Source organism: Euprymna scolopes, chromosome 3 (genome assembly GCF_053919585.1).
Source record: "Euprymna scolopes isolate OS-2025 chromosome 3, ASM5391958v1, whole genome shotgun sequence".
NCBI lineage: Eukaryota > Metazoa > Mollusca > Cephalopoda > Sepiida > Sepiolidae > Euprymna > Euprymna scolopes.
The window spans coordinates 50,711,346-50,736,544 of NC_136484.1; positions in this window are offsets into that span (position 1 = coordinate 50,711,346).

A 25,199-nucleotide genomic window follows, 5' to 3' on the forward strand; every position below is an offset into this window, starting at 1 on the left:
GTTGGGATTGCGCAATCCTTGCCTCACAATTACATGCACAGTTACCTTTACAAGAGGTATCCTTTGTCTTTTGAGACTGAACGGAGGCATCGAGATGTAGAACAGTTGAGGTAACAGAGTTAGTTGTCAGGAGAAGGCCAACGAACATATGGGAGGAAGTGAGAGGATGGATTTGAGAGAAAAGATAAATAAAAACCTGACCAGAGATAGATTAGTTTGGAGGTCAATTTCTGAAAATCGCTTAATACATGTCGGCATGTAAAATGGGAGGTGAAGGTAGTCTAGTGGTTAATGACACGGACTGACAACCTTGATGTCCTAAGTTCGAATCCAGTTCGTTCCACAAAAATCACATTCACTTTGGATATTTGCAACATTCACATGGTCGCTCCCGTAATTCCCGATGTCTTTCTATAAAGAATTCTGACTAGAAAAATATTGGAGAAACTAATGCCAACAATAGAATCTTTGGATTCGAACGAGATGATGACGCGCATGTAAAATGGACGTTAAGCTAATGATGATGATGATGATGATGATGATGATGATCACTTTAAACCTAAGGGTTTTATAAGTAGTGACTCTTTTGTAAACGTAGTTTTGACTCTCACATTCATTAAGGGTTAATGCATGTGAGGTGGTCAGGGAGATAACAGCATACTGGTCAACAGTGAGGGAAATTGAGTAGAATTTTATTATTTAAAAGAATCACACAAAAGGAACTTGTTTACATTGAACTTGAAACAATCATGTTGTAATCAGCTGGAAAGCACACCTACGGTACAGAGTTTCATAGGCGGGTAGTACTAGGAAAGAAACATTGTTCATGGAATTAGCGTTTAGATTTAGGCGCAGATAGAGAGCGAGGGAAATTGTTGATAGTGATTGAAATTATAGTCAGTTAAGCACTTGCCATAAAAATAACGATAGAGCAGAGATAGAATTTTAACATCTCTTCTGTGAGAAGGTGGTTGCAAGGAGGAGAAAAGAACATCACCAACTAGGTTTCGAAGCCAGTTTTGTCAGGGTAAGAAAGGGTGTTTTGAGCAGCTTCTCTCATGTTGCTGACTTGTTTACTGAGAAAATGGCATGCATTTTGGTGAATTTAATTTCGGAATTATATTTTTAAATTTCATTTTGTGTTATTGCATTTGTAATTCAATAAATATTCGATTAATAGTAAATTATAAAAACAAATTATATGCATGTCATTTAGTGGCAAGAAACTAATTTTATTAAAGTGAAGATTTTACGTATACGATGGGACTGATTTCGGGTGACGCCTGGTTTTTATAAACTACGGCAGCACAAAGCATTTTTTTTTTTTTTTGCATTGAACCTTATTTCCATGATGCAGTAGCAGTATTCTATTTTAGGACGTCTTGTACAGCTAGAGGGTTGCGTCGGGAGTAAGACACCTTCTGGAGTGATAGAATGATCCAACCATTTTTCTAGGGATTTTGGCAGCAGATTTTTAGATATTTTCTTCATGCTTTCGTCCTTATTGCTAGAAGGTATGGCAGAAACTGACACATAAGCTTCTTGAATATAATTCCTTAATGACTAGTCAGCCAGTCATTTGTGACTTACTTGTGATCTGCACATCACTTACATAGAACTAGCACTTCGATGAAAAGATCTGTACTTATATATAAAATGCACTCTGTGTGTGTGTGTGTGTGTGTGTGTGTGTGTGTGTGTGTGTGTGTGTGTGTGTGTGTGTGTGTGTTCATTTCCTATGGACTTTGGAACAGCTGGGCTGATTGTTTTAAAATTCCACACAGATGGTTTTCTATCGGAATGCCTCTGATAAGTATAAAAAATCGATAATCGAAAAAAAATCCAATTAAAGAAGGACCAATCCGATTTTTCTTTGATTTTTGCGTTCTTTGATAGGAAAGAGGTGCATTCGGAATGCATGTTTCTGTTTAGAGCACAATAGAGCCATTTTTTTGCATTTTTAAACATTAATTCAAGCCATTATAAAAAATAATCTTATAAAATCAACACTAGCTTCTCTACAGTGCAATGTAGACTACAATGTATTGTGAACTAAGTCACTGTGGGGAGTTATGTGAAGCTTTCTCCTGGTACAATGTGGTTCCCCACTAGAACAGGCAATCAATCGATTTGATTGGAAAAAATGAGCGATTTCACTGATTTCGATGACAATAAAAGTATTGGAAATGTGGAACATTCATTGATCCTAATTTAATCCCGGGCAACGTCGAGTCACCTTGCTAGTGAATCGATATTTATGTTTCCATTTAAGATCCTATCTTAAAAAGTGAAAGTGCAGAATCGAAAAATCATGAAGAGCAGAATTTAATGGTAGTTTTATTTTTTTTAATTTTTTATCTTTACTTCAGAGTTACCACTTATCAAGGCTCGAAGGCCACTCGAGGATAAGGATTAATGAATGTAAGGTGGTAGTGTAGTAATTGTTAATGGTGTAAATTGGGTAGAATTTGATTATTTATGGGGACGGCTCAACAAGAACTTGTTTACATTGGATTTGAAGGCTACCACGTTGTATTCAACAGGGAAGCAGGCCAGAGTAACAGTGTTCCACAGGCAGACAGTTATGGGAAAGAAGCTTTGGTCAAGGAATCTGCATTTAGATTTAGGCACAGATAGAGTGGGGGAAATTGTTGATAGTGGTTGTAGCTAGTCGAGTATTTTTTGTGAACGTTTGGCGAGGAGAGAACCATAAATTGTAGTTCAGTCCAACACTTGCCAGGAAAATAAGGATAAAGCAGTAACAGGCTTGCAATGTCTCTTCTGTAGGAAAGAGGTTGCAAGGAAGATAAAAGAGCATCACTTACTAGCTTTTGAAGCCGGTTGTGAACTCTATCAAGGCTGGATATGGAGCGCTGAGCTGTTCCTACCCAAGTGTGGCAGTAGTACTCCATTTTAGGGCATACCTGGCTCTTATACAGATAGATAATTGCATCGGCAGTGAGATACTTACTGGAGTGATAGAGTGATCCAACCATTTTTCCAGCGATCTTGGCAATCGATTTGATGTATGTGTTCCATTTCAGATCAGGAGTGTAGGTCAATCCAAAAAGCTTGTCAAGATATGGAGCTTCCCCAAGACGAGAGCCATTCATTTCAATGATGGGGATACGAGCGATTATGATGAAAGAAGGGAAGCTTGGTTTTAGATGCATTAAAATTAACCAGCCACCTTTTTCCCCATTACTCCGTGTTCTCAAGAGCAGGTTATTTTTGCTGAGGCGGTGGACCACTTCTCTATTTATCACAGATTCCAGCAACTTATTCATGATGTATGGGAGACTGATTGGTCTGCACTGAGAGGAAGATGATCGATCTCCAGAAATTTTAAATATGGGCCAGACTGATGAATTTTTTCGAAGTGTTGGGAAGCAGTTCTCCTTCAGGCTAAGTTTAAACAGGTTTGTAAGTATGGGAGTTAGTTCCGGTTGGAGGGAAGAAGAAATGTGATGCATTATGGGTAGATGGTTGGAATGTCAAAGGTTAAAAAATAAGTGTGGTGGGGTTAGCTTGCTCGATTTGTGGCATATCAGTACTTTGAGAAGATGGTTATCGAGAGAAAGGAAAGGCGAGTAACATGAGAGTTGGGGCTAAGGTTAAGGTAAAAAAAAGAAATTTGAATCCTTTGAATCGACATGTCACAAATTGTGAATTGCTTGATGATGTTTTGGCAACAATGCTTCGTTTGATTCTTGATAGAATGATATCTCATAAAGTTGTCAACGTCACTAGTAAAAGCGCTACGAACCCAACAGTAGGCGAATACGGCATGTCTAGCTGCCAGTTCATGATGATATTTACTTCACAACTTACAAAACTGTTTAAACGTTATCTTAAAGAGAATTGCTTCCCATCACCCTGGAAAATCTCATCAGTATGCCCTGTATTTAAGAATTCAGGTAATCGTTCATCTCTCTCTCAGTACAGGCCAATAAGTATCCTATGCGTAATGAGTAAGTTGCTGGAATATGTGTTAAATAGAGAAGTAATCAACCATCTCAGCAAAAATAACCTTCTTAGTGACACACAATATGGTTTCCGTTCTGCTAGATCTACAGCAGATGTGCTTACAGTTATATCATAGGATTAGTGAATCTCTCGACAGAGGCAACCTTTCTAGGGCAATTGCTCTTGACATATTGAAGGCCTTTGATAGGGTATGGCATAAAGGTAAACCTAAATGTAGATTCCATGAACAAAGCTTCTTTCTTAGAAGTGCACGCCTGTGGAACTGTCTTTTCCTTTTCCTGCTTTCCAACTAACTACAATCTGATTGTCTTCAAGTGCAATGTAAACAAATTTTTTATGAGCTGTTCCACTTAAGTTAACAAATTTACAGAATTTCCATTAATAACGACTACTATATTGTCCAATTAACTACTTTACACTCTTAACCTTAATTCTCGAGTGGTCTCTTGGCATTGATAAGTGGTGATGCCTATGTAAAAAAAAAAACTTCCATTGTCTATGGCTTATTTCTGTTCGAATTGTCACATAGAGCTGCGCTTGTGCTACTGCTGCTGCCGTTGTTGATCCTCATTCATAATGATTTTGTTGGCATTCGTTTCTATGATATTTTTCTATTAAGAATTATTTCTAGAACGATATCAAGTACTTACGGAGGGACCATGTGAAGGTTGCCAACATCTCTAAGTAAAAGTGTTTCTGTGGAGTGATCTGAATTCGAATTTGGCACACCGAGGTTACTAGTCCGTATCATTAATCATTGAGCAACCTCCCTGCTGCTGATGATGATAATGATGCAAGATTTTTTTTTTTTTAAACGAAAGTCTTCTGACCAGTTTTTTTTTTTTTTTTTTATCTTTGAGACTGACATTAATTTTTAGGAGATCGTTGCTTTTAGTCGGATCGTTGTTAACTAAAAATAATTAATGCATAGACATTTGTACCAAAAGCATATAGTTCTTTGTTATCTTAGGTACATTAATCGGGCAAACAGAGAGAGAGAGAGAGAGAGAGAGAGAGAAAGAGAGAGAGTAGATTACTGGCTATTTTTAAAAGCTTACTTTTTAGCATATGCGTTCCACTTGGCGTCTAAACGAATTCTTTTCCTAGCGTCGTTACCTCCGATTTGTCTTGTATTTTATGTACCCCCATGCCTGTCAATTTTGTGACTTGAATTTGACAACTTTCCTCTCTTCTTCCACGCCCTTCCAGACCACGGCAGTATACAACAGAACCTTTATTTCAGTGAGAATAGTCTCATTGTATCTTATGATTTGTTTACATTATTTTTTGCCCTCCCTATTTTATCGTTTTATTGATCGTGCGTTTGTGTTTCCACTTTTTTTTTTCTGCTTCTGTTTTTTTTTTTTTGTTTTTTTTTTTTTTTTTGCAATGATAACATGTTTTACTGCGAGTGTATTTGTTGTGGTGAATCATGATAATTCTTTATTTCTGGTTGAATTTCCGAATCATAGACAATTCTACAGTGAAAAATTTCTATTTTTCCTTTTCTTTGTCTTGTAGATATTTTAGATGAGAGACGTATAAAACAATCACAGGAAAATGACGGATTTTTTTTCTTTTTTTATGTAAGGTTTACGAAACTATTACAGGTCTCAATCTACTATTACTATTACTATATATATTATACTAAATGTTACTTAATCAACGTTTGTTTCCTTAAAGTTTTTTTTTCCTGTATACTTTAATAATACAAAATGTATGTTACAATATTCTTTAGTTTTGGGATTGAGATATGTTTGAAAAAATGCTTAAATTTTTCTAATTAACCGTAATTTATAATTAACTGAACAAGTAAGTGAACACATCTTTCTTTTAGCTGTCTATCTATTTATCTCATCCCTCTCATTCTAATTTGATGTAACCACTCTCTACTAGCTTTTAATGTCCCTGTGAACATTTAGATGAACGGGCAACTCTTTTTTTCAACATAGTAATTTAATTTACATGTACGTGCCTGTACACACCACAAACACGTATGTAAATTAGATGATAAAATAATAAGTAGCTTAAATTCTATAAAAGAATAATAAAGAACAGTGCTTTTATATAATAATAATAATAAGAAGAAGAAGAAGAAGAAGAAGAAGAAATTAAAAGGTTTATTGCTACTCAAATTCCAGTGAAAACTAATGATCGCTACCAATGAGAAATCAATGGTAAATAGCTGTTGCGATAACACAAATTCATCTGCAAAAGTTATCGAAAGAAGTGGAAAGTACTAGAAATCTGAGGTGATTTGTTGTCATTCAGATTTCAGGAGAAATCTTTGATGATGGGAAGTGTGAAAACTCCCAGTGAGTAAATGATGATGATGATGATACTACTACTACTACTACTACTACTACTACTACTACTAATAATAATAATAATAATAATAATAATAATAATAATAATAATAATAATAATAATAATAAAATCAGTCAACAATCATAAAAAAAAGCCAAGACGATAAACAGGAAGAAAGCGACGTGGGTAAGATGGAAAATTGGAAATGTGACTAGCAGGGAGAGGCTAAACAAAAAACATGAAGAACTGAACCAAAAAATAGCAGCAAAAGAAGGGAGCTTGAGACGATATAGAAACGAATCAGAACAATGCAAGCAAAACAGGATATTTGAAAACAATGAAAACCAATTCTACCAAAATGTGAATGGAGGAAAAACAAAAACAGAATAACCAAACACGACAGAAACAAAACTTTATTGAATTAAGATATGGGAAGAACGACAGGATCACAATAAAAATGCCAAATGGCTGAGAGACATTAAATAACAGTTACAACAAATCGAAGAAGGAACAGTGAATGAAATCAGCAAGGAAACCGTAAAAAAAAAACAAAAAAAAACAATAGGAAAAATGGCTAACTGGAAAGCACTAGTGCACGATGGGATATATGCATACTGGTTCAAAAAAATTCACAACATTACACAAGAGAAGAGCTCAAAACTTGAGAAGATGTATGCAGGAAACAAACGTTGCAGATTGGATAACAAAAGGTAGAACCACACTGATACAGAAGGACACAGAGAAAGGAACCGCCTCCAGCAACTATAGGCCCATCATGTGCTTACCCACTATGTGGAAAATACTAACGGTACAACTGAGGGAACAAATCTATCCCTCCCTGAATAATCGTGGACTTCTCCCTGAGGAACAGAAAGGATGCCAAAAAGGAAAAAGAGGCAGACATGATCTGCTATATATAGATCAAAAGATCCTGAAGGGGGTAAAAAGGAGGATAACGAATTTAGCCATGGCATGGATCAATTACAAAAAAAAACATACAACAAGATCCCATAAGCATGGATAATAGAATGCCTAAAAATGTATAAAATATCAAGCAGAATCATCAGTGTGATTGAAAATGTAATGGGAACTTGGAGACAGCTGATGGACAACACATAACAGAAATTAACATACAAAAAGGCATCTTCCAAGGAGATTCACTATCACCAATACTGTTTATCATAGCCTGAACAATATACTGAGAAAGTGTCAAACCGGATACAAGTTCTCTAATACAGAGGAAAAAATGAACTACCTGATGTACATGGACGATCTGAAACTTTTTGCAAGGACCAAAAAGGAACAAGAGACATGAATAAATACTACCAGGATCTTCAGCCAGGATATCAAAATGGAATTTGGTATGGAAAAGTGCGCACTACTAGTGATAAGAAAGGGAGAGCTGGAGAGGACAGAAGGCATGGAACTACCCAACACAAAAGAAATGAAAGCACTAGGTGAACAAAATGCTTATAAATTTGGGGGGGTTCTGGAAGCAGACACCATCAAAGCAACAGAAATGAAAAGAGAATTGGAAAGGAATACCTCAGAAGAACAAGAAAACTCTTGGAAACTAAATTATATAGCAGAAACCTAATAAAAAGTATAAATACATGGGCAGTATCACTAGTAAGATACTCTGAACTGTTCATAGGGTGGACTAAGAAAGAACTGAGACAGCTCGATCAAAAGACCAGGAAACTCATGACCATACACAATGCACTACACCCAAAGGGCGATGTTGACAGACTCTACGTGAAAAGGAAAGACGACAAGAGAGGATTAGTCTGCATGTGAATGACACAAAAATAGAACTAGAAAAATACATAATGCAGAACACAAAAATAGAACTAGAAAAATACATAATGCAGAACACAAAAATAGAACTAGAAAAATACATAATGCAGAACACAAAAATAGAACTAGAAAAATACATAATGCAGAACACAAAAATAGAACTAGAAAAATACATAATGCAGAACACAAAAATAGAACTAGAAAAACACATAATGCAGAACACAGAAATAGAACTAGAAAAATACATAATGCAGAACACAAAAATAGAACTAGGAAAATACATAATGCAGAACACAGAAATAGAACTAGAAAAATACATAATGCAGAACACAAAAATAGAACTAGAAAAATACATAATGCAGAACACAAAAATAGAACTAGAAAAATACATAATGCAGAACACAAAAATAGAACTAGAAAAATACATAATGCAGAACACAAAAATAGAACTAGAAAAATACATAATGCAGAACACAAAAATAGAACTAGAAAAATACATAATGCAGAACACAAAATAGAACTAGAAAAATACATAATGCAGAACACAAAAATAGAACTAGAAAAATACATAATGCAGAACACAAAAATAGAACTAGAAAAATACATAATGCAGAACACAAAAATAGAACTAGAAAAATACATAATGCAGAACACAAAAATAGAACTAGAAAAATACATAATGCAGAACACTGAAAGGATAGTTATGGCAGCGAGAAACACTGAAAAAAATCAACCAAACAGAGACAAAGGATAAGATGAGAAAAGAAAAATGGGAAGATGAGAATAACGAAAACACTTGCACATGGATGTGAAAAGGACACACAAACATAGAAACTGAATCCCTAATAACTTCAGCAAAAGATAACTCGATAAGAACCAACCATATCAAAGCAAAGATCGACAAAGCATAAGAAAACAGCAAATGCAGACTCTGTCGACAAAGAGATGAAACGATAAACCATATAGTAAGCAAATGCAGCAAACTGGCCCAAAAGGAATAGAAGAACAGGCATGAATAAGTGGAAAGGGCAGTACACTGGGAATTATGCAAACAACTGCATCTTGAATGCACAGACAAATAGTACAAGCATAAACTGGCAACAGTACTTGAAAACGAGAATCACAAAATCTTATAGGATATAGACATACAAACAAATAAACTCATCCAAGCAAGAATACCGGATATCGTAATAATTAACAAAAGAAAAACTCCTGTTAAATCGTAGACTTTGCTGTTCCAGCTGACCACAGGGTGAATATCAAAGAAAAGGAAAAATGAAGCAAATACACAGAGCTAGCCAGAGAGCTTAAAGAAAATCAAGATAATACCTTTAATAGTAGGAGCACTAGGAACAGTTACGAAAAACTTTGGAAAAAAGAATGGCAGAAATTGGAATCAGAGGAATGGTTGGAAAAGTACAACGAATTATAATAATGAAAACAGCTGAAATATTAAGGAAAATCCTTGAATGCGGAAACTAATACACATAAGCCACATGAGTGGGCCAGACAAACTGTAACAGATGCAAAACATGAAGAAGCATTACATGCCACTCAGAACATTAAGTTCCCCATCCTTTCCCATTGCCCCATCACTGCGCCCCCCTCCCCAAGTGATACCAAATATCCCAGAAGAGTCAAGGAGGATGGAAAGACCGAGGAGAGGGCACTGACGAGACCTCTGCTGGACAAGTGCCAAGAGAACTGGGATCTTGGGGAGGCTTATTGCCACTCAAATTTCAGCGGAGACCAATAGCCGCTGCCAGTGAGAAATCAATGGTAAGCAGCTGTTGTGATAATGCAAATTTATTTGCAAATGTTACTGAAAGAGGTGGAGAGTACTGGAATCTCCAGGGGAAACTTGAAGTAACTCAGCTTCAAGGGAACACCACAAGTTATTTTCAAGGAGAGATCTTTGATGACCTGTGTGAAAGCTCATTGTGAACCAATGATAATAATAATAATAATAATAATAATAATAATAATAATAATAATGCTGAATGGTTGAAAAATGTGAAAGGAGAGCTACAGCAAATCGAATTAGGGACATGGAATGAAATTAGCAAGGAAACACTGAAGAATATTTTATAGAAAATGGCAAACAGAAGAACATCAGTTCACTATGAAATATGTGCATACTGGTTCAAACAACTCAGGACACTACATGAAAGGCTATTTCAAAACCTGAAAAGATATATCCACAGAGCAGATGTGACAGAATAGCTGACCAAAGGTAAAACCACACTGATACAAAAAAAAAAAAATACAGAAAAGGGAACCGCTCCAGGAAACTACAGGCCCATAACTTGCTTACCAAACATGTGGAAAATCTTATCAGCACAACTGAGAGAACAAATTTACTTCCTTAATAATCGAAGACTATTTTCCGCTCAGGAGCAGAAATGATGTTGAAAAGGAAAAAAAAAAGGAGCACATGATCTACTATATATGGAAACCAAAAGATCCTAAAGGAGGTAAAAAGTAAAAAAAAAAAAAAAACAACATAGCCATGGCATGGATTAACTACAAGAAAGCATACAACAGGATCCTTCAAACATAGATAATAGAATGCTTGAGGATGTACAAAATACCAGAAAATATTATCAATTTGATTGAAAAAGCAATAAGAACTTGAACTGACACCTGAAGGACAATATATAACTAAGATAAAAATACTAAGAGGCATTTTCTAAGGAGACTCTCACCACTACTGTTCATCATAGCCATGATCCCTCTGAACATTATACTAAGAAAATGCCAAGTCGGATGCAAGTTTACTAATACAGATGAAAGAATGAACCACCTAATGTATATGGACGACTTGAAACTTTTCACAAGAAACAAAAAGGAACTAGAGACACTAATAAACACAACCAGAATCTTCAGTCCAAATATCTGAATTGAATTGGGAATGGAAAATTGCGCACGTTATCAGAAAGGGAAATCTGAAAGCAGTAAAACTACATAACCAAGCAGAAATCAGGACACTAAGCAAGCATGACACCTACAAATATTTGGAAGTTCTGGGAGCAATGGCCATTAAATAAAGGGAAATGGAAGAGAGAATTGGAAAAGAATACTGAAGAAGAACAAAAACTCCTAGAAAATAAATTATATAGTAGGAACCTAAAAAAACGTATAAACACATAGGCTGTATTACTAGTAAGATATTCTGGACCGTTCATAGGCTGGACCAAACAAGAACTGAGGCATCTCGACCAGAAGACCAGGAAACTTATAATCATGCACAATGCACCTCACCCAAAGGATGATACTGACCGACTTTACTTGAAAAAAAAAGATGAAGAAAGGGGACTGGCTTGTATAGAATCACATACAAAAAGATCAGCAAAATACATAATGTAGAAAAAAAAAAAAGGCTAGTCACCGCAGCAAGAGACACTGCAAAATGAACAAGACAAAGATGCAAGGGATAAGGCAAGAAGTAAAATGGAAAGAGAAACAGCCACGCACACAATTCATAAGAATGACAAAACATGATACTCACAAAAACACCTGGACATAGCTATGAAAAGGACGCCTAAACAGAGAAACTGAATCTCTAATAACAGCCGTACAAGGTAACATAATTATAACCAACTATATCAACCCAAAGATCGAAAGACACAGGAAAACAGCAAATATACACTCTATGGACAAAGAGACGAAATAATAAACTCGGCATTATTATTATTATTATTATTATTATTATTATTATTATTATTATTTACTCACTGGAAACATGCCTTTTCAACAAGTGCAGGTGGGAGCTTGGCGAATGCTCGGCGAATACTCGGCGAATGATGGCGATCAGGCTGGCTTTAGTGGGAGGTCATGTTGGTTATGTTCTCAACATATGACCAAACAAAGTAGTCCAGCGGGTTCAAATCGGGAGGAGCAGGGGAACAGTGAGACAAGGGTGCAAAGTCATAGCAATCCTTGGACTTGTGGGTTGGTACCAAATACTGCTGTAACACTCAGGGTTTGCCAGCGGCCAGCTGATTATACCAGGAGATCACCACACTCTTCAGTATATCCAGGTACACTTTGATGTTGACTTTCAAGCCAGCTACGAATATGTAAGGTGGCATTATGTGGCTTTCTCTTGAAACCACACCAAAGACCATAATCATCGGTTGTCCGATGCATTGAGCAGTGCCCTCAAGCGTTGAACTGTCCGGATTTGCGTTTTGAGGGTGCTGGCAATGGTCTTGTTGTCATAATTTGTATTGGTAGAGAGTATGAGTTGTAGATCTTGCTCGTGAACATTGCGTAACTTTCACACATTGTAGAAGGCTTCTATTGCTCTTGAGATTTGTACACAACTGGTAAACTAGTTGATGGTCTGCAACAAAAAATAAAACCTGGTTTTCATCAAACAAAAATGGAATCATGTCGTCTTTTTAGTGCGACAATTTGATCGTTCCACCCTGTACAGCATAATCACATTTACAATCCAAATGTAAAACTTCAAGTTTAGTGTCGTCTAACAACTCTTGCTGACATTTCTTTTAAGTGATGACCTGTACATTTCAGTTGACCTATATTATTTTGCCCTATATATTTTTTCGCGCCTTTAACATTTCCTGTCTGGGTCATTTTGACTTTTGTTTCCCTTTATTTTATATTTTATATTTAACTTTATCATCATTTTTTTTCTCTCTTTCTTCTTTCTCTTCCCAGATCTTTCTTATTTATATTTATGTCTCGGAAGTAGAGTGAAAAGCACATCTTATGTTTCTTTTATTAATATTATTGGAATCTTTTCTTTTTTTTTTTTTTTCCTTGTTCACATTTTTGTGAATTATTCCATGGATTTCTGCCTTTGGATTATTATGAACCATCTTCTTCCAATTACGGGATTTCTTTGGATTTTACTTGTACAAATGGAAATTCTTTTAACTTTCTTGAAGTTTTACATTTGGATTTTATCGTCACTGGATTTTTTATCTTCCACCAGACTATCCATTCATGTGTAATCACCTTTTTCTTCACCATATTCCCTATGCTTCACTTTTTTTGTTTTCAAGTAAGATCTTTGACTTACTTGTTGTTTCATCAAATACTTCTGCATGCAAAATCCGATCCTGCATTTTGCTAATTCTTACCCTCTGATGAGAAGGAAAGTATTTCTTCGAAACTCCGTGGATTAAGTACTATCCATTTATCTAGTGTTTCCTTTTCAGATTAAATATGTTTTTAACTCATTTCAAAGTGTTTTTTAACATATTTTATTAATTGTTTGCTCATATTATAAGCTCTATTTCCTATTTGGTTTTATTGAGCTTTTACATCTGGCTAAGATAATTTTATAAATATTAATTCTTTAATATTTATAATTTACTTTAATTTTACCATCTTGGATCATTTTGGTAAATTTAATTGTAATTTTTATTTTATATATATATATATATATATGTGTGTGTGTGTGTGTGTGTGTGTGTGTGTATGTGTGTGTGTGTGTATTTCTGTGGAAATGTGTTTTATTTTAATTATATTTCACTTTTTATTTATACCAATCCTTAATTTATGAAGCTCAATATAAGTGTAGAGCATATAAAAAATAAATGACAAAAGTCTATATTTCAAATGCAATGATGTTGACTTGGGTAGGATCTGCTAGAAAGGACTTGTCCTGCCTTGATAGAGTTCAAAATAGACTTTGTAGGCTCGTAGGGGATGTCCTTTTCTCTTCCCTGCAGCCTCTTTCTCACAGAAGAGATGTTGCGAGTTTATCTTTGCTTTATCGTTATTTTCATGGGAAGTACTCGACTGAGCTCCAATCTATGGTCCCCCCTCGCCAAACTTTCACAAGAAACACTCGTCTAGCAGAAAACACTATCAATAATTTCCTCCGCTCTTTATCTGTGCCTAAACCTAAACGTAGATTCCCTGAACAAAGCTTCTTTCTTAGAACTGCACGCCTATGGAACTGTCTTCCGTTTTCCTGCTTTCCAGATGACTACAATATGGTTGTCTTCAAGTCTAACGTAAACAAGTTCTTGATGAGCCGTTCCATATAAGTTAACAAATTTATCGTCTTTCCATTACTAACGATTACTATACTGTCCAATTGAAATCCGATCTTAATACTCAGGTACGTGGTGATGTACACTCTTTAACCCTTATCCTTGAGTGGCCTCTTGGCCTTGATAAGTGGTGATGCCTATGTAAAAAAAAGTATGTTGACATTCACAATTCTTGACAGCAACTGTTTTCTAGCAAAAAATCATTCTATCAATCAATGAATCTATTCTGCCCTTAATTCCTCAAAAGAAATAGCAACTATCAATTCATTAAAGAAAATAAAATGTATTTGGGCATGACTACAAAATCAGAAAATTGAGAAAAGAAGCTACAATTACCTTTTATTTTTTTATATTACGCCATTATATATATATATATATATATATATATATATATATATATATATATATATATATATATATAGTCATTAACATACAGTACTGTTTTGCTGTTTCACAGCTCATCAGTGCAGCTAAGCAAACAACTACCTCAAGTCAGGATCGAAACCCGATCGCTCAAACGACAGTCAGAGCTTCTTACACTACATATATATATATATATATATATATATATATATATATATATATATGTATACGAGGGACGTGTAATAAGTAATGCCCCTGACCCACTTCCAGTTGTCTGATCTAGCTGAAATTTTGCATGTGCAATGAGTTATATCTCTATGGGTTATGTGGCAAATTACAGCTCTGAACTAATTGTGATTTCTGTTTTACAGGTGTTTGAACTGAGTCAGGTGTGAAATGGAGCCTGTTGAATGTCGAGCAGTGATCCAGTTTTTGTATTTGAAAGGACGCACACCACAGGAGACTTTTGAGGAAATGAAAGAAACTTATGGTGATAATGCCCCATCATATGACCTTGTAAAACGCTGGCATCATGAATTCAATTCATGGCCGGAAGTCTGTGGAAACAGCTCCCGGACATGGTCGCCCCCCTTCTGCCATTGATGAGGCATATGTCCGTCAAGTTGAGGCTGCCATTTTGGAAGATCAGCGCATTACTATTTGCCAAATAGCCCAAGATGTCAAGATTAGTACAGGGTCAGTGGAAACTATCATTCATGACCATTTGCATATGCATTAGGTGTTTGCCAGATGGATTCCCAGGTTGCTCGCACCATTCCAGAAGCGAGAACGCGTTGAGTGCTCGAGGATGAATTTGGAGATGTGCCAAGAAGATGAGTCAAGGTTTTTCAAAAGATTGATTACACAGGATGAAACCTGGGTCCATCACTATGATCCAGAGACCAAAGCCCAGTCAGTGCAGTGGAAGCACTTGAACTCACCACCTTCAAAGATGGCAAGGGTGCAGCCCTCCGCTGGCAACGTCATGCTCAGTCTTCTGGGACCAGGACAGAATAGTGATGACACAATTACAGGAGCCTATTATGCTTCACTTTTGAGGAAATTAAGGGAAGCTATCAAAATCAAGAGGCGGGGCAAGATCAGCAAATGTACCCTCCTACTGCAGGACAACGCTCCGGTCCACAACTCGCATGTTGCCAGATCAGAAGCACGGGCGTGTGGTTATGAAATCCTCCCCCATCCTCCCTATTTTCATGACCTTTAACCTTCTGAATTTCACCTCTTCCTAGCTATGAAGTTTTTTTTTTAAAGGAAAGCGTTTCCCAGATGATGCAGACTTGATTTCTGAAGTCACATTGTGGTTGGAGGACCAACCTGGGGTGTTCTACAAAAACGGTCTCCAGAGCTGCATCAAACGATGGGAGAAATGCATAACTCTGGGTGGTTGCTATGTAGAGAAAGACTAATAACTGTGCCAAGTTTCGTTGCTCTACTGCTATGGGAAGTGGATCAGGGGCATTACTTATTGCACACCCCTCGTATATATATATATATATATATATATATATATATATATATATATATATATATATATATATATATATATAATGTTATATTATTTATTCAAAGGTAAGCAGTTACATTTGGTCGCCATAATCAGCCATCTGTTTCAGTCGATAAGACTTCGTCAGACGACCCTGAACCATTCAACACTATAGAAAAAAGGAAAAAACTGAGCTCTTCAAAAAAAAAAGACTATAAAAGTTGTGAGCTCTCTAAAAAAGGATACAAATGGAGAAGTCGTATTTCAAACTTTTTGGAAAATCGTTCAAAAATTACCACAGCTGGAGTTATAGACAATACAAATTTAAAATTATTAAAGTGTCTTATAAACAGACACGCTTAATCAAACTCGGTGTTCGGTTTACCTCTGCCTCCATTAACACAGCTTACTGTTCTGGTAAAATACTCCCCACTTTAATAATTTCAAATTTATGTTGTCTATAAATCCAGCTGTAGTAATTTTTGAACGATTTTCCAAAATGTTTGAAATACGACTGTCATTTTTATCCTTCTTTTTTTAGAGAGCTCACAACTTTTATAGTCTTTTTTTTTTAAGAGCTTAGTTTTTTCTTTTTTTTTTTCTGTAGCGTCAAATGATTCAGGTTCGCTTGACGAAGTCTCATTGACTGAAACAGATGGCTGTTTGTAGCGACCAAATGTAACTGTTTACCTTCGAATAAATAATAAAAAAAAATATTGTGCTCTTGTTATCAAGCACTATCTAACAATCTCATTGTATTCATTAGTCCTTACTGTTGAACATCTCAAGCCTGGATTTTATATATATATATATATATATTATCCGAAATAGTCTTCCATGGTGAACAACTGATGATCCCTCAAATAACATTAGGACTATTGTGAATTCATGAAAGCAAATTGATTCAGCAATAATAGAAGATTAATTGACTTACTGGATTATACAAACTGCTATTAGTCTATTAAACGATGCTTTTTGTGTAAACAAATCGAGCTTAGGCATTTGGACGATGTCAAAACATTGTTAATTCACTACCCGCATAGTAACAGCCGAATAGTGTAATGTTGAGAAGTGTTGACTGTTGTGTGGGCAGTCGAGTTTTGATCCTGGCTTGAGGTAGTTGTATGTCTAGCCACACTGATGAGCTGTGATACAGCGAAACAATACTGTATGTGAATGACTATATATATATATATATATATATATATATATATATATATATATATATGTGTGTGTGTGTGTGTGTGTGTATGTAAACAAATCGAGGGGAGGCATTTGAACGATGTCAAAACATCGTTTACTCATTACCCACACAGCAGCAGCCATTTAGCATAATGGTGAGATGCCTTGACTCTCATTTGTGGCAGTCAAGTTTCGATCCTGGCTTGAGGCAGTTGCCTGTCTAGCCACACTGGTGAGCTGTGAAATAGCGAAACAGTACTGTGCATGGGTGCGTATATATATATATATATATATATATATATATATATATATATATATATATATTACTTGTTTATTGTTATATAAACATGCTCACATCCCGCTGCTACAAATAGCCACTTGTTTCAATCAAACAACAGATATCATCAGGCAGCGACTTGACTATTCAAAAGTTCAATGAATAATGGATTTTTATTTTAGGTAGGAACTCTTTAAAAGTTGGAGTTAAAAAACTTAAAACACAGAACTTTAATTAAAAAATGTAAAAAGGGAGGGGAAATTTAAATAAAGTTAAAAGATTACAATGGGGGGAGAGTGATTGAGAAGAGAAAAAAAAGTTAGTCCATTACTTTTGAATATAAAAAAAACCCCGAGTATATATATATATATAATTTAAATCTCATATATATATATATATATATATATATATATATATATATATATATATATATATATATATAATTTAAATCTCATATATATATATATATATATATATATATATATATATATATATATATGAGATTTAAATTATTGTCATAAAATCTATCTTATTTTTTTATGAAAAAAGGCAGATAAAAAAAATGATTATGAAGCTTCCAAACAAGAATTACATCCACTGGGACCAAAGAATCTTCGACAGACTTGCAGATTATGGAACTATTGATCATTTATTGATCTGCAGAGAAGTCTTTTTTTTTTTGTTGTCTAAATAAAGAATACCATTGATCACAATAGGCTATTTTCTATATTGGAAATTTTATGATTCATTCTTGGACGACAATGGAATTGGTAAGTAGCAAAGAAGGTAGATGATTTCATGGTCTCATTCCGATTGTAAAGAATCTATAATGAATAAAAATTGAATTCAACCTTTCAAGCCTACTTGAGATGAACGCCTGTACACTTTTCATGATTTCTAATCCACCATAACCTCAAGTCATACACTAATTATGAATCAAAATCTCCCTTAGAGGATTTGTATCACAACTGATTTAAACTAGCAGGACTACCAACTGTTGTCCGGTTCAATAAATAGTTATAAGAATTATTGGGATCTGTGGAAATTCCACAGTGGCATCGTTATAATATTGCTGCTGTGAACGTTCAGAATGAATGGAAATCCCGCAATATTTTTTTTAAACCGTAACTTTTACAGTTTTAACAAAAAATATTGTGAAATAATCAAATTAATCTATATAGTGTCAGAATATATCTGCTTATTATGGTTTATCTCCAATATCCTTATAAGAGTCTGTGACATATTTTCATTGTATGGATGTTCGGTGCGAATGAAAACCCCATGATATCATTATACCATCTTTAGACAGAACAGAATCCTTCAAACCTCGACAGAAGACTAAAAAGGCATATTTTAGTTCCAAGTACAACCAAAGGCAACATTCTTTTTATCTTATTTTAATTTTTTTGTTTTTTTTACATTGTGTCTTCGGTGATCGGGAGATCTTATTTATTAAAAATAAAGGATAGAAGGTGATAATATACTATGGACATTATCTTAGCGTATCAATGTACTAATTTAATGTTTGTAGTGTGTTAACCCCTTCTATTCTTCTTTTTAACAAATAGGATCTACTCGATCGAATAATTTATAATTTGGCAACCGTGACACACATACCTATGTACATTGAAGGTACTACGGTATTAACATGTAGATTGTTGCTTTTCTGTAATTTATTAAAATCGCTTATTGTTAGAGTATGAAAGTTTAATCCATTGTGATTCTATTCAGAAAAATTTAATCAAGTCGAAGAAAAATAGTGAAACTCTAGACTTCCTGGTGCCATCTACAAGTTTAACACCGTCTTATTCAAAGCTGGATTATGATAAAGAGAGGTCTTAGGCTATTCTACTTGTGAGGTACCTACCTAATATTCCAATCTCACAACTGGGAAAAAAGATGAAAGATTTAAGCCAAATTCAATAAAGCTGAAGAAGATATCAGTTGTTTAAAATTACCATGGTCATAATTCTTTCTTTAAAGACTGGATAATTAGAATATTCAAGTTTAGCAACGGATGGGTATAGAATTTAAATTAACTTTTACTATGCGTGGGGACTGGTAAAATTTGCCATGTATCGGTTAGCTTTACAGAAACATGTTAGCAAGAAAGAAAAAAAGAGACTTTTATAAAAACTTTAGGGGCAAAACCATTTCATTTATTAATAATTTGTCTACGACAAACTAAAAAAAAACAATAAATAAAACATATTAGATACATCAGATTAAACATAGAGAATACATTATTTTTATACAATGTAAAAATGTTCAAAATATTTCTTTTAAAAGTTTAAAACAAGTAGATATGCTAACTATTAAGACAAAGACTTACATTTTTTCGTGGTGTCATTTCTGTTAGTGAATTTACTAAAACTAGTCCTTTATGTAGAGCTTGTGGCGAACAAATGAGGCTGAAATCCGATCTTAATACTCAGGTACGTGGTGATGCAAAAGTTCTCAAAAGAATCTTGTGTTCACAAGATTTATGGGTCTGACCCTTTTTTACAAGGGAAATAACTCTGATCTGTAAACGCGTTTTTTTTTTCTCAATGGAAATAACTTTGATCCCAAATTAATGTTATTCTTAAATTAGTCTAGTAATTTTGTGGTATAAAGCGAAAATTTTGGAAAAATAAGAATTTAAGTCTATTGTTATATTCTTAAAAATAACTTACTTGAACAGCTGTGTTTTATGAGTGTCTAGCTTAATGGTTTCTTGGAAAGATAAAATCAATACAAAAATCTGTGCTTGTGTCGACACATCAGTTTATTTTGAGATTGAGTACAAGGAAAGTAATTGAAGGGTGGTTTAAAGATTACAGTTGAGACAGCATATGAAAGACGGGTCTATGACAGTGTAAAAATATTTTAAACGTTGACGAGAAGTCCCTTAGATTTTGAAACCCTAAGCTTAAACCTGCCAAGACTATAGATTAATAGGAAACTATCCTCTTGAACTGAACTACTTCTCAAATAAGTCTGATGCCGTTTCAAGGTTTTGTGACAGATAGTGAACAGACTCAAGCATTTAGGCTTCATTTTTCAGTTTGATTTGCATAAGGAATGAAACTTGAACTTTTGATCTGAAATAGACAAATGTTTCACTTTGAATGATTGGTTGCCAAAATAATGATTCAAATTTTAATGTTAAGACTACTGTCAAAGCGTAAGAAGAAGGATGGGGTATAGTGGAGTGTCCTCTGAGCTACAAATTATTGGAGTGCGAAATTTTAAATTGCAAAAAATCTATTGAAGGTGAAAAATAAAGGTAATGCAATACTGATCGTATAGACTCATAAAGGGCTCATAATCTTATTGGTTTCTTCAAACAATAAAATTAATATGAAAATTAAAGCTTGTACCGATTTTTTCAGCTTAAGACTACTATTCTGAAATAGACTCGAAGGGAAATAATTGAAGAAGATTACAGTATGTTTAGATAGCAAATTTAAGAAGAGTCTGTAGCAGTGTTCAAAATATTATACCCCTTGACTGGAATCTGCTTTGATTTTGACGCCCAATCAATAATGGACTATCCTCTTGAATTGAATCGATGAGGTTTCTCATCTGCAAAATAAATCTGTTTGCCGAATTTTAGGGTCAGCAGCAGAGAGAGAACAAGAATTTAAACTTTATCTTTCAATCTGATCTAGTTAACAAATGAGATTTCAACCTTTCATCTGAAATAGGTAAATCCCCTAACCGCCTTCACTGATGACCAAAGAGAGTCGATTCAAATTTGAAAATCAAGATGAGTGAGGGAGAGGAGGGAGCATAGTAGAGTTTTCCGAAGGCGCAAAATTATTAGAGTGCAACATTTCTAATGGCAAAAAAAATCTTTTGAATGCAAAAAAAATAAAAAATAAAAATGATGTACGCTTTAGTGTGGAGAATATAGTTGTACAACTTCTGAAATATAATACAGGGAAAATAACAGTAATCTGTTGTGGGTTGCCTTTGGCAGCAGCCTACAAATCATAAGAAAATTAATGTACTGACTTGCTTGCTTAGCTGCAGTGTGTGTGTGTGTGTGTGTGTGTGTGTGTGTGTGTGTGTGTGTGTTTGCAGTGATGCTTTCCTTTAAATGTACACTCTAGAACCGAATAGCAACAACAAACTGGTAATACCTGGCTTGGTATTAGCTCTTGTTGGTCTCTGCTAACTTCCTTCAGAGGAGGAAGTGTACAGGGAATATGAAATTTACAAACGGTTCCCAGCCGAATGTATATCCCGGTCATAGGAAGATGGCATACAGTGCTTGGCATTCCCAAATGGTCACCCATCACGTGTTGGCCAGGCTCAACATCGTTTAACTTTGCTGATCAAATGAAAACTGGGTGCCAACGTGTTTATGTTATACGAATAGCAACCTCCAGTAGTAAAAACAAGAAAAACTCTTTTCACCTAAAATGTTAATTCCCTATTCATGACAGAAAAAATATCAACAGAAAGAACTATGTGTTATGTAATAAGTGAAACAAAACGAATAAATAGTGAATTAATAAGATGTTCTGTTGCTAATCAATATGCAAATTAGTTAATCTTAGTACATTGATCGTATACACATATATTAGTAAGTTAATGTTTTTTTTTTATTTGAATATGAGTTTGGTGTTTTACTCATACTGTGTGATACTCCTGTCGATTTTGATGTATGAGATCTACTGCAACAACTGAGTTGTTCAGAAATCCATATGTGACGAAGGTTTTGTGCAGAACACACCACACGTTTTGGCAATACTTTTTTTTAAATTACATGTTGAACCCAAACCAAACACAGTGCCCCTTGTATGTAGGGGGTTACTATAGGGGATATAACTTGCAGGGATACTATGTAGGGAGTTGAGCAGCGAGATCTCCATTCACATTACACTTGAACTTATGCATGTTAATACAGTTGAGAAAACAGGAACCCAGAAGGGAGTTCCAAAATCTAGCAGTTCTGGGGAAGAAACTATTAGAGTAGAAGGTTTTCTTACATCTAGGGATCTCTACTGTGTAGGGGTGGGATTTTGCTGCTTGTTGGGTTTGTCATAAGGGTACAAGGGCTTATAGTTCTTCGAAGCATTCATCATTAATCTCAGTCAGTGTGTGGTTGCGACAAGCTAGAGCAGACAGCAGACCTTAGATTTTTCATCAGAGTGTTCCTCCTCCTAGATGCATGCTTGACAAAGATTGAGAGTGCATCTCTCCCAGTGGATTAAATGCACCCCTAGATACTAATCTAAGTATTTCTGTGTCTCAGCATGGTACATACAGCACCAAGTATCTCAAAATGGTCAACAATTTGATACTGGTTAAGCTCATCATTGCTTAATTTCAGTTATCTGGTGACAACTGATCTGTAAATGTGATTATGCTGTACAGGGTGGAACGATAACATTGTCACCATAGAAAAGACGACATGATTCCATTTCCATTTGATGAAAACCGGTTTTCTTTTTTTGTTGCAGATCATCTACTAGTTGGCCAGTCATGTACAAATCCTAAGAGCGATAAGAGCCTTCTATCTGAAACTGACACAATGTTCGATGAGTGAGATCGGAGATGTGCTGCTGTACAACTCATGCTCTCTACCGATCAAAGTTATGACAACAAGACTACTGCCAATACCCTCAAAATGCATTGATGGATTAGCACAAATAACAGGGACGTGCCCAGAGTGATGAAAACAAAGTTTCCGGCCAGGGTTATGGTCTTTGGTGTGGTTTCAAATGAGGGCCACATTATGCCTCTTCACAACGTCAAAGTCAGCTTGAAAGTTAACACCAAAGTGTATCTTGATGTGCTGAAATGTGTGGTGATCCCCTGGTGCACTCAGGTGGCTATTGGCAGACCTTGGGTGTGGCAGCAGGACTTGCCATTTACCGTCCAAAGAGACCCAGGCTTGGCTTTAGAATGAGTGCTATGACTTTGTATCCTTCTCTCACTGGCCTTAACCTGCTGGATTACTTTGTTTGGTCATATGTCGAGAACATCACCAACATGACCTCTCACAACACCAAAGCGAGCTTGATCGTCACCATCTGCCAAGTATTCACTGAGCACCCGCCGGCACTTGTGGAAAAGGCATGTTCCCAGTTCCAGAACTGTATCAAGGCGGTGATTGAGGCTGAAGGCAGCTACATTGAATTTGATATCATCTCTACTGCAAAACCAAGTTACCTGAATTGTTTTTTTCAATAAATTTAAAAAAAAAAAAAAAGCTGTAGTGTTGTTGTCTTTAGGACGACAATTTTATCATTCCACCCTTTATATTTTACTCGTACTATCAGTAAATGTACGATGGGTGTGTGTGTGTGTGTGTGTGTGTGTGTGTGTGTGTGTGTGTGTGTGTGTGTGTGTGTGTATTTGTTCTTTCTTTATATATGACATAATCATGTTGACATACCGGTTCTCCTCAGATCACCAAAGTTAAGCTACGTTGAGCCTGGCTAGTTCCAGATGAGTATTAGCCAGACATTCTTACAGTGGGTATCCATAGTCTGTCAGACTGAAGGAAGTTACCATTTATTCTTTTACTGGTTTTATAATGTATTAATAAGAATCAATAAAGATGATTGGACAATTAGAATAGTGAATAGTAATAACAATCTTGATGGCAATTAAATTTAGGTCAACAGGGGTGAGTGGTAGCGTCTGAAATACGACTATGGTTGTTTTGATAATTTCATTATTGGGAGGAGGGCGTAAATATAAACATTTATTATTATTTTATTATCATTTTAGTTATATTGGATGAAAAACGATTTTTAGAATTACGATCACTGATTGAAAGAAAGGGGTGAAAACAAGCTTGGAGGGTAAGTTTCCAACTCTGCACTGGCGTATTACTTTCGCATGTTATGTGTTTCTGTTTGTGGGTTTGGAAATATTACGATTGACTGAAAATAATTCTGAGTTCAAATGTCCATGTTACAGAGAGTGATGAAGAAAGTATATTGGAGAAAGAAAGAGGGCAAACCATTAGAAACATTTGTGATTCAGCACTCATTCGAATATCTCATCACAGTTACTGTAGGAAAATATGGTTCTTTACAGCTTTTGCATTTTAGAATGGGGCATAATGCCACAGTAAATTATCTTAACACTTTTTTGTCCATACTTCAAAAATGCTTAATGAATTCTGCATTTTAGTAAATGAGCCGTTCTCTGCTCTTTTCAAAATAATATTATCAATTTATCTGCCTTTATGAGTCTGCAATCAAACATTTCACCATTTATACCATTATTAAAAGATGTTCATAACTGAAAACCTCAGTTCATACCTAAGAATTAAATTAATCAAAGACTGCGGGCAACATTCCAACTGATTCTCGCCAAAAAACGCATTTCATATTGCCGAATGAGCATCAACCCATTTTATAAAATCAATTAAATAATCGTTTATTGACAATCGTCTTGTGAAGTATGAAACGTGTCCGGCATGTAATTCAACTTTGCCCCCCCCCCACCACTAATCCACAACCAAATTAAATAAACACATACCAAACAATATCAGTCGTAATTATTGCTTCCTCCCCGCCTTCTAAACAGGCGGCCATTTTCTGATTGGATTGACTCTATTAACGTTGAACAAAGCAAATACAAGTCAAATCTTTTTTTCGTTTTACTTCGGCCGTTGGAGATTGTTTAAATGAATAATAGCTGGCAAATTATTCACTTTATCACTCTGTTATGCGAGTGTATGTAATATCCGATTTATGATCACCGATTCTCTTTCACATCATTCGTTTTATATCTGCCTACTCAT